General features: G+C 41.3%; 1 protein-coding gene and 1 non-coding gene across 4 annotated transcripts in view; both read right to left on the bottom strand.

Moving 5' to 3' along the window:
- TRAPPC3L (trafficking protein particle complex subunit 3L) overlaps positions 1 to 10606 on the bottom strand; it is a 44272-nt gene that overhangs the window by 13303 nt on the left and 20363 nt on the right. The window lies entirely within an intron of this gene.
- Positions 2403 to 2475, bottom strand: TRNAC-ACA (transfer RNA cysteine (anticodon ACA)). The gene has a single exon. It is a non-coding gene; the product is annotated as a tRNA-Cys (tRNA).

Here is a 10606-nt window from a genome sequence, read left to right as displayed (position 1 = left end):
GTAAAAACCAGCCACCATGTAAGAAATGCAATTACCTTAATCAGGAGTCCCAAGCCCTGAAGAAGGCTAAAGTAGCCAAGTGGAGAGAGACTGAGACAGAGGGAGATCACACCTGGCCAGCTCCAACTGTTTGAGTCATTCTAGGTTAGTTACCAGGCATCTGAGTGAAGAAGTCATCTGGACATTCCAGCTTCAGCAGACAAGACATGGAGAAGAAACAGAGAACCCAACAAACAGCCAGGAAAAAGCTCCCAGATCTATGGTCCGAGTGACATCATACCAGCCATGCAGACTTCTCAGCCACACCATCTCAGACTGCAGATATTATAAAGGGATCCACTCTGTGTCCTGTCCAAATCCCCTGAGCTTAAATAAATATTTTTTGTTTGAAGCCAATAAAATTATTAGGCATTATGAAGTAAGATAACCTGAACACTAATATGTGAAAATCAGAACTTGTTAAATGAGAGATTAGAGGCACATTGAATTTATATATAGATTATGCAAATATCTCCCTATGCATAGATTTTTCCTTAATAACATCTACCTCTTGATTTCAGTAAGCAGTGAATGAGCTGTGGAATGATTTGATAGATGCTGAATAGTTACTTCTCCAAACTAGCTCCACCAAAGCCTGAGATTCATTTTTAATGATTTTTGGTTGAATTTGGTTTGAGAGGAACATACTGCTGTGAGTTAACTTGGTTTAAAATAAACGAATTACTGAGTAAGTGACATATTTTTAGCATTAATACCCAGAAAAAGATGACAGTGGAAGGCACAGGACAGGCTGGCCTTGAGTAAGTTAGCAGCAGGTTGGTCTTCTAGTTTTGCTCCTCAAAGTGTTGCGTTCAAACCACAGCATCAGAATCACGAGGGAGCCTGTTAGAAATGCAGAATCAGACTCCATCCCAGACCTGTTGAATCAAGCCTGCCATTAAACGAGATCTTAGGTGATTCTATGCAACTTAAACTTTAGAAGTGCTGGTTGTCAAACTTTAATGTGTGCCGAAAATCATCTGGGTGGCTTGTTAAAATGTAGATTGCTGAGCCCAAGTGTCTGATTTGACAGGTTAGGGGTGAGAATTTGCGTTTCTAATAACTTCTTGGGTGCTGCTGCTGCTGCTGATCTAGGGACCACATCTTGAGAACAACAGCTCTAAAGCACAAAGCAGGCTACACCGGGGAAGGCAAGATAGAAGTAACTCAGAATCTTGGGCCCCACTCCAGATCTACAAAATTAGACTCTGTGCTATTATCAACCTGTCTGAGAACATGGGGTGACTTTCCATGTATTTTCTATTTATTCAAGGCTACCTTTCATCACTTAGGGATATTTTAAAGTTTTCCTCACCTAAGTTTTGCAAATATTGTACATCTGCATTCTTCTTTGCCTCTAGTCTAATGTTTTCTTTTTTTCCATGGCATTTTCTAAGTGATAGTTATTTGAGTACATGAAAAAGATATACTTAATGCATATATAAAGGGAGCTGAGCACAGAAGAATTGATGCTTTTGAACTGTGGTGTTGGAGAAGACTCTTGAGAATCCCTTGGACTGCAAGGAGATCCAACCAGTCCATCCTAGAGGAAATCAGTCATGAATAATCATTGGAAGGACTGATGCTGAAGCTGAAACTCCAATACTTTGGCCACCTGATGCGAAGGGCTGACTCATTTGAAAAGACCCTGATGCTGGGAAAGATTGAGGGCAGGAGGAGAAGGGGACGACAGAGGATGAGATGGTTGGATGGCATCACTGACTCAATGGATATGGGTTTGGGTGGACTCCGGGAGTTGGTGATGGACAGGGAGGCCTGGCGTGCTGCAGTCCATGGGGTTGCAAAGAGTCAGACACGACTGAGCGACTGAACTGAATGCATATATTTTAAACCTCTATACTTTACTATTATTTTATTCTTTGTAGAGCTTTTTGCATTATAAAATAACTGTTTTGCAACCCCTGATGACATAATGGAGCTGGATAATAAATAATGGATTCTGAACTACTAGGTGAAGGCAGGATGGATGAGGAGCGTGCAACTCAAAGCTGCCCATCTGTCTTAGGATCCCTAAAAACGAGCCCTTTGTTCTCAGTTGCTCAGTCATGTCTGACTCTGCAACCCCATGGACGGCAGGCCTCCAGGCTCCTCTGTCCATGGGATTTTTCCAGGCAAAAATACTGGAGTGGGTTGCTATTTCCTCCTCCAGAGGATCTTCCTGACCCAGGGATCGAACTTTCATCTCCTGTGTCTCTTGCATTGAAAGTGAAAGGAAAAGGAAGTCGCTCAGTTGTGCCCAACTCTTTTTGACCCCATGGATTGTAGCCTACCATGCTCTTCCGTCCATGGTATTTTCCAGGCAAAAGTACTGGAGTGGGTTGCCATTTCCTTCTCCAGAGGATATTCCTGACCCAGGGATCGAACCTGGGTCTCCTGCATTGTAGGCAGACGCTTTACCGTCTGAGCTACCAGGGAAGTCCTCTTGCATTGGCAGGCAGATTTTTTTTTTTTAACTACTGAGCCCCCTGAGCCCCAAAATGTGCCAACCACATATTATGTGCCTCCTAATGTTATGCAGTACAAGAGTTAGTACAGTACAACCTGTACAATATTGTTTCCTAAAAAAATAAATTCTGAATTTAATCAAGATCTTACAATTAGTGTAAAGGAAAAATAGGCAAAAGAAAACAAGTTAATTAGCACCATGAGAAAGCAGCCAAGTAAATCTAGAATATACGACATGCTATTTGACATATGACCCAGCTTTCCATAAACAAATGGCATTTTAAAAAGGAGAATAAAAGAGACATAACAGCCAGAAACAGCATGTGGGCCTTATTTGTATCCTGTTTTAAGCAACAAACAGACACAGGATATCTTTGAGATATTTAGGAAATTATGAATGAGTATTAAATGGAAATTAGGTTATTCAAGGAATTGCTCATTTTTATGTGCATGATAATAGCATGTTGGTTTATGTTTTACCAGTTTGAGATGCACATTGAAATATTTATATGTGAATTACCAGAAAGTCTAGAGTTTTCTTTAAAATATTTCATCACAAAAGGGGGAGCTGATAGTTGAAATAAGATTGGCAAAATGTTGATACTTACTGAAGTGGGTTAGTAGGTACATAGGACTCATTACATAGTCACTGTATATTTGTATAGATTTGAAATTTTTCATAATAGCTATGCAATGAAATAAGTCATGTGCTCACCTCAGTTCTTCTGCTGAAGTTTTGTCAATCAACTCTTGCTTGCCCAGAATCTACCTTCTAGTAGTATTCTCAGAAAAAGTTCTCAGGAATCCTATTCCCTGAATTTGTACATATTCAAATTATTGGCCTACTGTGTTCTTAAAGGACAGTTTAGCTGGTTCATACTTTCTCTACTTAAGTATATTTTAGGTGTTATTCTATTCTCTTCTGTCCTTGAATTTTGTTAAGGGAACATCTAATGTTATCTTAATAACGTATTACTAACATCAATTTTTTAACCTATATTCTCAAAAAACCCTTTCTTCATCTTTAAAGTCCAATGACATATTAATATACTTTCAGATAGATCTTTTGGATCCATTTTCCCTGCTACCAGTTATGCTCTTTCATTATGGAGAAATATTTTCTCTCGTTTCAAGAAAATTGAGTCTATGTGTTTCCCTTGTCACTCTACTTGATTTTCAAGAAATCTTATGGTTTTAGATTCAGAAAGAAGCTATGGCTATGTTCTTATTGAAATTTCCTTAACTGAATAATAATTGTAAAAAGCTAAGTTATCTTGGGGTCTTGATTCTTGTTTAACCCATTCCTACCCTCTCCTTCTCCTTTGTTCACCCATGCAACCAGAATAAAGTCAGTAGTTGACTTTTTGACATTTGCAGCCCCTTACCTATGAAAAAGTTGGCTTAAAGCTCAATGTTCAGAAAACTAAGATCATGACATCTGGTCCCATCACTTCATAGAAAGTAGATGGGGAAACAGTGGAAACAGTGTCAGACTTTATTTTTGGGGGGCTCCAAAATCACTGCTGATGGTGATTGCAGCCATGAAATTAAAAGACGCTTACTCCTTGGAAGGAAGGTTATGACCAACCTAGATAGCATATTTAAAAGCAGAGACATTACTCTGCCAACAAAGGTCCGTCTAGTCAAGGCTATGGTTTTTCCAGTGGTCATGTATGCATGTGAGAGTTGGATGGTGAAGAAAGCTGAGCGCCGAAGAATTGATGCTTTTGAACTGTTGTGTTGGAGAAGACTCTTGAGAGTCCCTTGGACTGCAAGGAGATCCAACCAGTCCATCCTAAAGGAGATCAGTCCTGGATGTTCATTGGAAGGACTGATGTTGAATCTGAAACTCCAATACTTTGGCCACCTGATGCGAAGAGCTGACTCATTGGAAAAGACCCTGATGCTGGGAAGGATTGGGGGCAGGAGGAGAAGGGGACGACAGAGGATGAGATGGTTGGATTGCATCACCGACTCGATGGACATGGGTTTGGGTAAACTCCGGGAGTTGGTGATGGACAGGGAGGCCTGGTGTGCTGCAATTCATGGGGTCACAAAGAGTCAGACACGACTGAGCGACTGAGTGAACTGACCTATGACGTAAAGAGCAAGGAGCATTGGATCTGTACATGCTCCTTTTATGTGGCAGCCTCAAAGAGGACTATTCTCATTTGTGTGGTTGCTGCCTTGATCATGTGTTCAACCAATCTCTTCATTCCCCACAGTTCCCAAGGGAGCCTAGATTGCCCTGAGGAGCTGACACAAGGAAGGATCTTGCTCCAGTTTTAATTGTTTAATGCAATGACTTCTGACTAAAACTTAATGAAGCCCTAAATGAGTACTGGGACAGAATGAGATTTTAGCAGAGATAAGGAGGCAAGCTGAACTACTGAGGCTGAACTTGACATGGAGGGTAACCCCAGAAGGAGGCCTGTGTTACTTGCAGGCAAGGGAAGTACCAGTGCCTTTGTACTATACCTACTGAAGTAGGGTTTTTGTCAAGAGCATTAGGTTAGTTTAATTCATTTTGGAGATTGGAAGATTTTTATTACAAATATAAAATGTCATATTTGATTCTGGAAGAAAACTGTTTTTAGGCTACTTCAAATAATATTTTCAAAGTCCAGTTGTTTGTTAAAATTGAGTTATGCAGAAAGAATATTTGCCTAGCCAAATAAAAGATTATTTGTAAGAGAGATTATATTCTAAACTTTGCTACTCCACTAAAGAGGAAAGACAGAATTAAAATTTGTTAACAAACTATTATGTGTTGTATGTTTTACATATGATTTGTATTTAAAATTTCACAAGCATACTGGGAAATATTGTTTCTGCTTTTATGAATAATATTAAAATTCAAAAAGGTTATGTTTAAGCCACAGGTAAGAGATGGAACTTAAGTTTGGACCTGAATTAGTCTGACTCAACTTCTGTCACATAAATACTGCCTCATGGTGGTGTATTCTCAAGTGTTCATTTAATCTTTTAAAGCAAAGTTCCTCCTTGTAGTATTTGAGAGTTGAATTAGTACACCAGTTTTTTTCAATTCTGTTGTCCTGAGTCTTAAGGCAGTAGCCCATAAATTCTTAGTTCCATTGTCTTCTTGGTGTACTCCTGGGGATTGATGTCTATTTCCAAGTTTTTTGGTCTCTATTTGGGCCCTTGGCCTCTCTCCCTTTCTGCACAGTGTTTTCACTTGGGTTTCTAGACATTTGAGGTAGTTATACTCTAACTATGCTTCTTGTTCACCGTACTGATGAGGTGAACCAGAAGCGCAGTTAGAACATAGCATCACTATCATATTTTATTTCCTCAGGTAAAAATTACAATTGATAAAGAAGAAATTTTCAGCAATGGAAAGTTCCTAAAAGATTTAGAAGAGTACCCAAACTTTAATATTTATATCTTTGAGGGCACATCTTTCTGTCTGTCTGTATGACCAGCTGTCTTTTCACAGTTTCAGATTTCCTGACCCCAGCCACACCAAAGCCAGAAAAAAACCTTTAAAACATTTTAAATTGTAGTGACTGAGATTAAATTGGGGAAAATGAATTAATTCACTTAATCACATTCTCTAGATCATTTCAAGGAAGAGGATAAAGTGAGAAAAGTTATTAATTTAGGTGATGTTGAATAATTTTGCTAAAGAAAATACCTCAAAACATATGCATTCTTTGACAGAGTACACAATCTATAAAATGGTTACTAGTTGCATGGTGGTAGTGGTTTAGTCACTAAGTCATGTCTGACTCTGCGACCCCATGGACTGTATTCTTCCAGGCAAGAATACTGGAGTGGGTTGCCATTTCTTCTCCATTAGTTTCATGGTAACAACATTTTATTCTTAGATTTTTAACATAAAAGGATGTGCTTCTGCAATAATAATAATTGCTGATGGTATCAACAGATCAAAAAGATTCCTCCCAGGTGTTTTGTTGGTGTTTGTGCCAAGAGAGGAAACATGAGAGATAGTAAACAGGGTTTTTAAAAGGCTTGCTTCCTTAAACTGTTGACTAACTATGAGTGAGTTTCACCTGATGCTAAATAGGAAGTAAAGCAGTTAAAGAAATAGGTAGTTGGAAACATACAGTTACAAACTAGTTTTCGATCAATTTCATCTTCTTTGGAGTGAAGGTCCTGGAAGATGCAGTTTCTCTCCCTACCTCCTACTGGTGGGATAAACTAGTTATCCCAGCACTGGTGGGCATTGTTTCAATCAAGATTCTCCCTGGTTACATGCCTCTCATGTTTTCCACTTTTTTCCCAAAGACATTTTATTTGAAACACTTAAAGGAGATAAAAAAAGAGTGGTAACTCTGGAAGCATCTGAACTGAGGGATGGAGGAGTAGCAGTCTCCACATACCACCTCACCTCTGTAGTGACCACCTTGGTGCATCAAGGAAACCCACTTGGAAATCCGTGCTCTAAAGCAGTGGGTGCAGTTCAAGATCACATGCGTGCGTGTGCGCATGCGTGCTAAGTCGCTTCAGTCACGTCCGACTGAGACCCTATGGACCATAGCCCGCCAGGCTCCCCTGTCCATGGGATTCTCCAGGCAAGACTACTGGAGGGGTTGCCATGCTTTCTTCCAGGGGCTCTTCTTGACCCAGGGATCAACTCTCTTCTCTTATGTCTCCTGCATTGGAGACAGGCTCTTCACCACTAGTGCTACCTGGGAAGTGCAAAGATCACATAGGGAACATTTTAAAAAATCCTGATCAGTTCAGTTCAGTTCAGTTGCTCCGTCGTGTCCGACTCTTTGAGATCCCATGGACTGCGGTATGCCAGGCCTCCCTGTCCATCGCCAACTCCCGGAGTTTACTCAAACTCATGTCCATTGAGTTAGATGCCATCCAACCATCTCATCCTCTGTTGTCCCCTTCTCCTCCCACCTTCAATCTTTTCCAGCATCAGGGTCTTTTCCAGTGAGTCATTTCTTCACATCAGGTGGCCAAAGTATTGGAGTTTCAGCTTCAGCATCAGTCCTTCCAGTGAATATTCAGGACTGATTTCCTTTAGGATGGACTGGTTGGATCTCCTTGCAGTCCAAGGGACTCTCAAGAGTCTTCTCCAACACCACAGTTCAAAAGCATCAATTCTTTGGCACTCAGCTTTCTTTATAGTCCAACTCTCACATCCATACATGACTACTGGAAAAATCATAGCTTTGACTAGATGGACCTTTGTTGGCAAAGTAATGTCTCTGCTTTTTAATATGCTGTCTAGGTTGGTCACACCTTTCTTTCTAAGAAGCAAGTGTCTTTTAGTTTCATGGCTGCAGTCACCACCTGCAGTGATTTTTGAGCCCCCCAAAATAAAGTCTGTCACTGCTTCCACTGTTTTCCCATCTATTTGCCATGAAGTGATGGGACCAGATGCCATGATCTTAGTTTTCTGAATGTTGAGTTTTAAGCCAAAATTTTCACTCTCCTCTGATGCCTGGGCTTTATTCCTAGAGACTATCATTTAACTGGTCAAAATTAGGGCCTGTACATCAGAATTTGGGGTAGGGAGAATTTGGGGGTAGGCTGATGACTCTATGAAATAGAATTCTATGGAATAGTCAGGATCAATAACCATTACTCTGGCACAGCACTGAGAGGTGAGGGCAAATCTGGACAGAATCTTACTTCCGACACAAACTAAGAGACACACCAAGCAGGGCTGACTGACCCAGAAAGTGTCTGGCCTGCCCATGTCTCCGAATTTTCAGGCTCAGGTAGAGTTTGCTTGAGCTTTTGGGGTTTTGTTTCCCAGAGTGTTTCCTCAACTGTTTTCACCCCCCAGTCAGGAATTTCATGGTAAATAGTTACATTAATGAAATGCTCCCAATGCTATTGCTGTTTTCAACCTGAACACTTAAGTTTGTTTCATAAGTCAGTCTCTTTCATGAGTTTCTTCCAAATAAGCTAAGCCATAGGAATAAAACCAATAGTCTCCAATGGAAAATTAAGGACAGCCTAGATTTCATGTGCTGAAATACCAGAAAGATTGAACACTTCCTTCTGGAACATCTTTGGTAATAGTGCTAAGGAGACAAGATGCTTGGAAAGAGCCAGTTTGCCTGTAAGATTTGATCATGAACAGAAGTGGAAGATAGACATTCACAAGTAAGGCGAGGTAACTTGCAGAATTTACTGAGAGTTGAGCCTTATGAGATAATTCTCTGTGTCTAAAAGAAAAATAACGTTATACAAATGTAGTCTAAAAAAAGTTAAAGGGTAATTTTCCTGCAGGTGCCTTGGCTTCATACTGAGAATCTTCCAAAGCAATTGATGCAGTCCTCTGGATTAGACCCCCTCAGCCTGCAGAATCCACAGACCTTGTGGTTATGCACACAAGCTTGTTCACAAAGGAAAACTTCCCACGCGTTTTTTCTTTCACCCCTCCCAGAGGTACAAAGGGACCAGAGTGAGTGTGTGGGTGTTTACATAATGCAGTTCTTGGCTACTCAGAGGGGAAAATTCAGTCTAAATGGTTGTGTTTGTTTAAAAAAGTTTTCTTATTTTTAAGAAACATATTTCTGGACCAAATGGTGAGAATTTTCAAAATATTTTGTGTATGCCCTTTGCTGTTAATATTCATCATTTTTAAATATTGAGAATTTTCTGACTATAAAGCATTTTTCTTTCCTTTTAATTTTTCCGTCTTCTCTGCTCGACAATGTTACTAACAAGGAAAATGGTCTGACATTCAGCCAACAGTGAGACCAGCCTTCTCTGGAATGCTGTGTGCTGCTGAGCTATGACTTCCATGGAATTCAATCCCTGTTTACTCAGGGCTTCCACTTAGGTTAATATCATATGTTGGAAAAAGTCAAGTAAGTCAGTAGGCCTCTACCCCCAGATTATGAGCTAGCCTTTGAAAAATAGCAATTAATAGCAAAGAAAGATGTTCTGTTGAGGCTCAGTCTGATTCACTTCCATTGTTTGATTGCGGGATGAGAGGAAGCAGGAATCCTAGGAAGGGGTTGGGAATGGGGCACGTGTGGTGAGTCAACCCTGAAACCCACATCCACCCGTGCTGCGCGGGGAACTGCTCTCTGACCTACTCTCCAGGTGCCACCCTGCTGGTTGTGAACCTGACCCTCCTGGTCTGCCCAGACGTTTCTGATGACTGACCCAGGCTGTCACTTGGCTTCTTTCCCACCCCTGCTTCAGCTCCCTGTAGGCATCACAGGTAAGGAGTGCCTGGCTCCCGAATGCAAGGTAGACTCTGAGGACTCTATTGTTCTAGGACCTCAGTTTCCCACTTCAATTTTTTGGGTGCGGAAGGGAGCCCATACCATAATGTCTAAATTCTCAAACATCTACTTAAAAATTATTCTAGTATAAAACAGTGGCAAGATACCTACAAATTCAGGATTGGGAGATCTTTGTTCCAGAGTCACAGTTGTTGGCTGTTAAACGAAGAATTGATGCTTTTGAACTGTGGTGTTGGAGAAGACTCTTGAGAGTCCCTTGGACTGCAAGAAGATCCAACCAGTCCATCCTAAAGGAGATCAGTCCTGGGTGTTCATTGGAAGGACTGATGTTGAAGCTGAAACTCCAATACTTTGGCCACCTCATGCCAAGAGTTGACTCATTGGAAAAGACCCTGATGCTGTAAGGATTGGGGGCAGGAGGAGAAGGGGACAACAGAGGATGAGACGGCTGGATGGCATCACCGACTCGGTGGACATGGGTTTGGGTAAACTCCTAGAGTTGGTGATGGACAGGGAGGCCTGGCGTGCTGCGATTCATGGGATCTCAAAGAGTCGGACACGACTGAGTGACTAAACTGAACTGAAACGATTTCATGGAGGTGAAATTAGCGGTGGCCCCCTGCACCCTCTCCCTCTTCCCACCCCACAGTGTTAGGATTCCTGGCAGGTTATCCAGGTTACAGCTTTGAGTTGCCTGACGTGGAGAGATTTGAGCTGAGTGTGGAGAGCACGTGTTGCAGAAGAAGGAAGGTGTGTTATCACTGGTGATGCTGACCACTAACTAGGCAGCATCAGAGGCGTGCTCCTGGCCCTGAGGCAGTAAAAGCAGCGTGAACGGGTTACCTTTCAAAAGGATCAGCGAAAACCAGTCCTCCACATCAGTGAGAGATTTTAAC

The sequence above is a fragment of the Giraffa tippelskirchi genome, chromosome 9 (genome assembly GCF_054371585.1).
Source record: "Giraffa tippelskirchi isolate mGirTip1 chromosome 9, T2T-mGirTip1v1.2.pri, whole genome shotgun sequence".
NCBI classification, from domain to species: domain Eukaryota; kingdom Metazoa; phylum Chordata; class Mammalia; order Artiodactyla; family Giraffidae; genus Giraffa; species Giraffa tippelskirchi.
The sequence above is the reverse complement of the archived record's forward strand: the minus strand, read 5'-3'. Positions and strand labels throughout refer to the sequence as shown.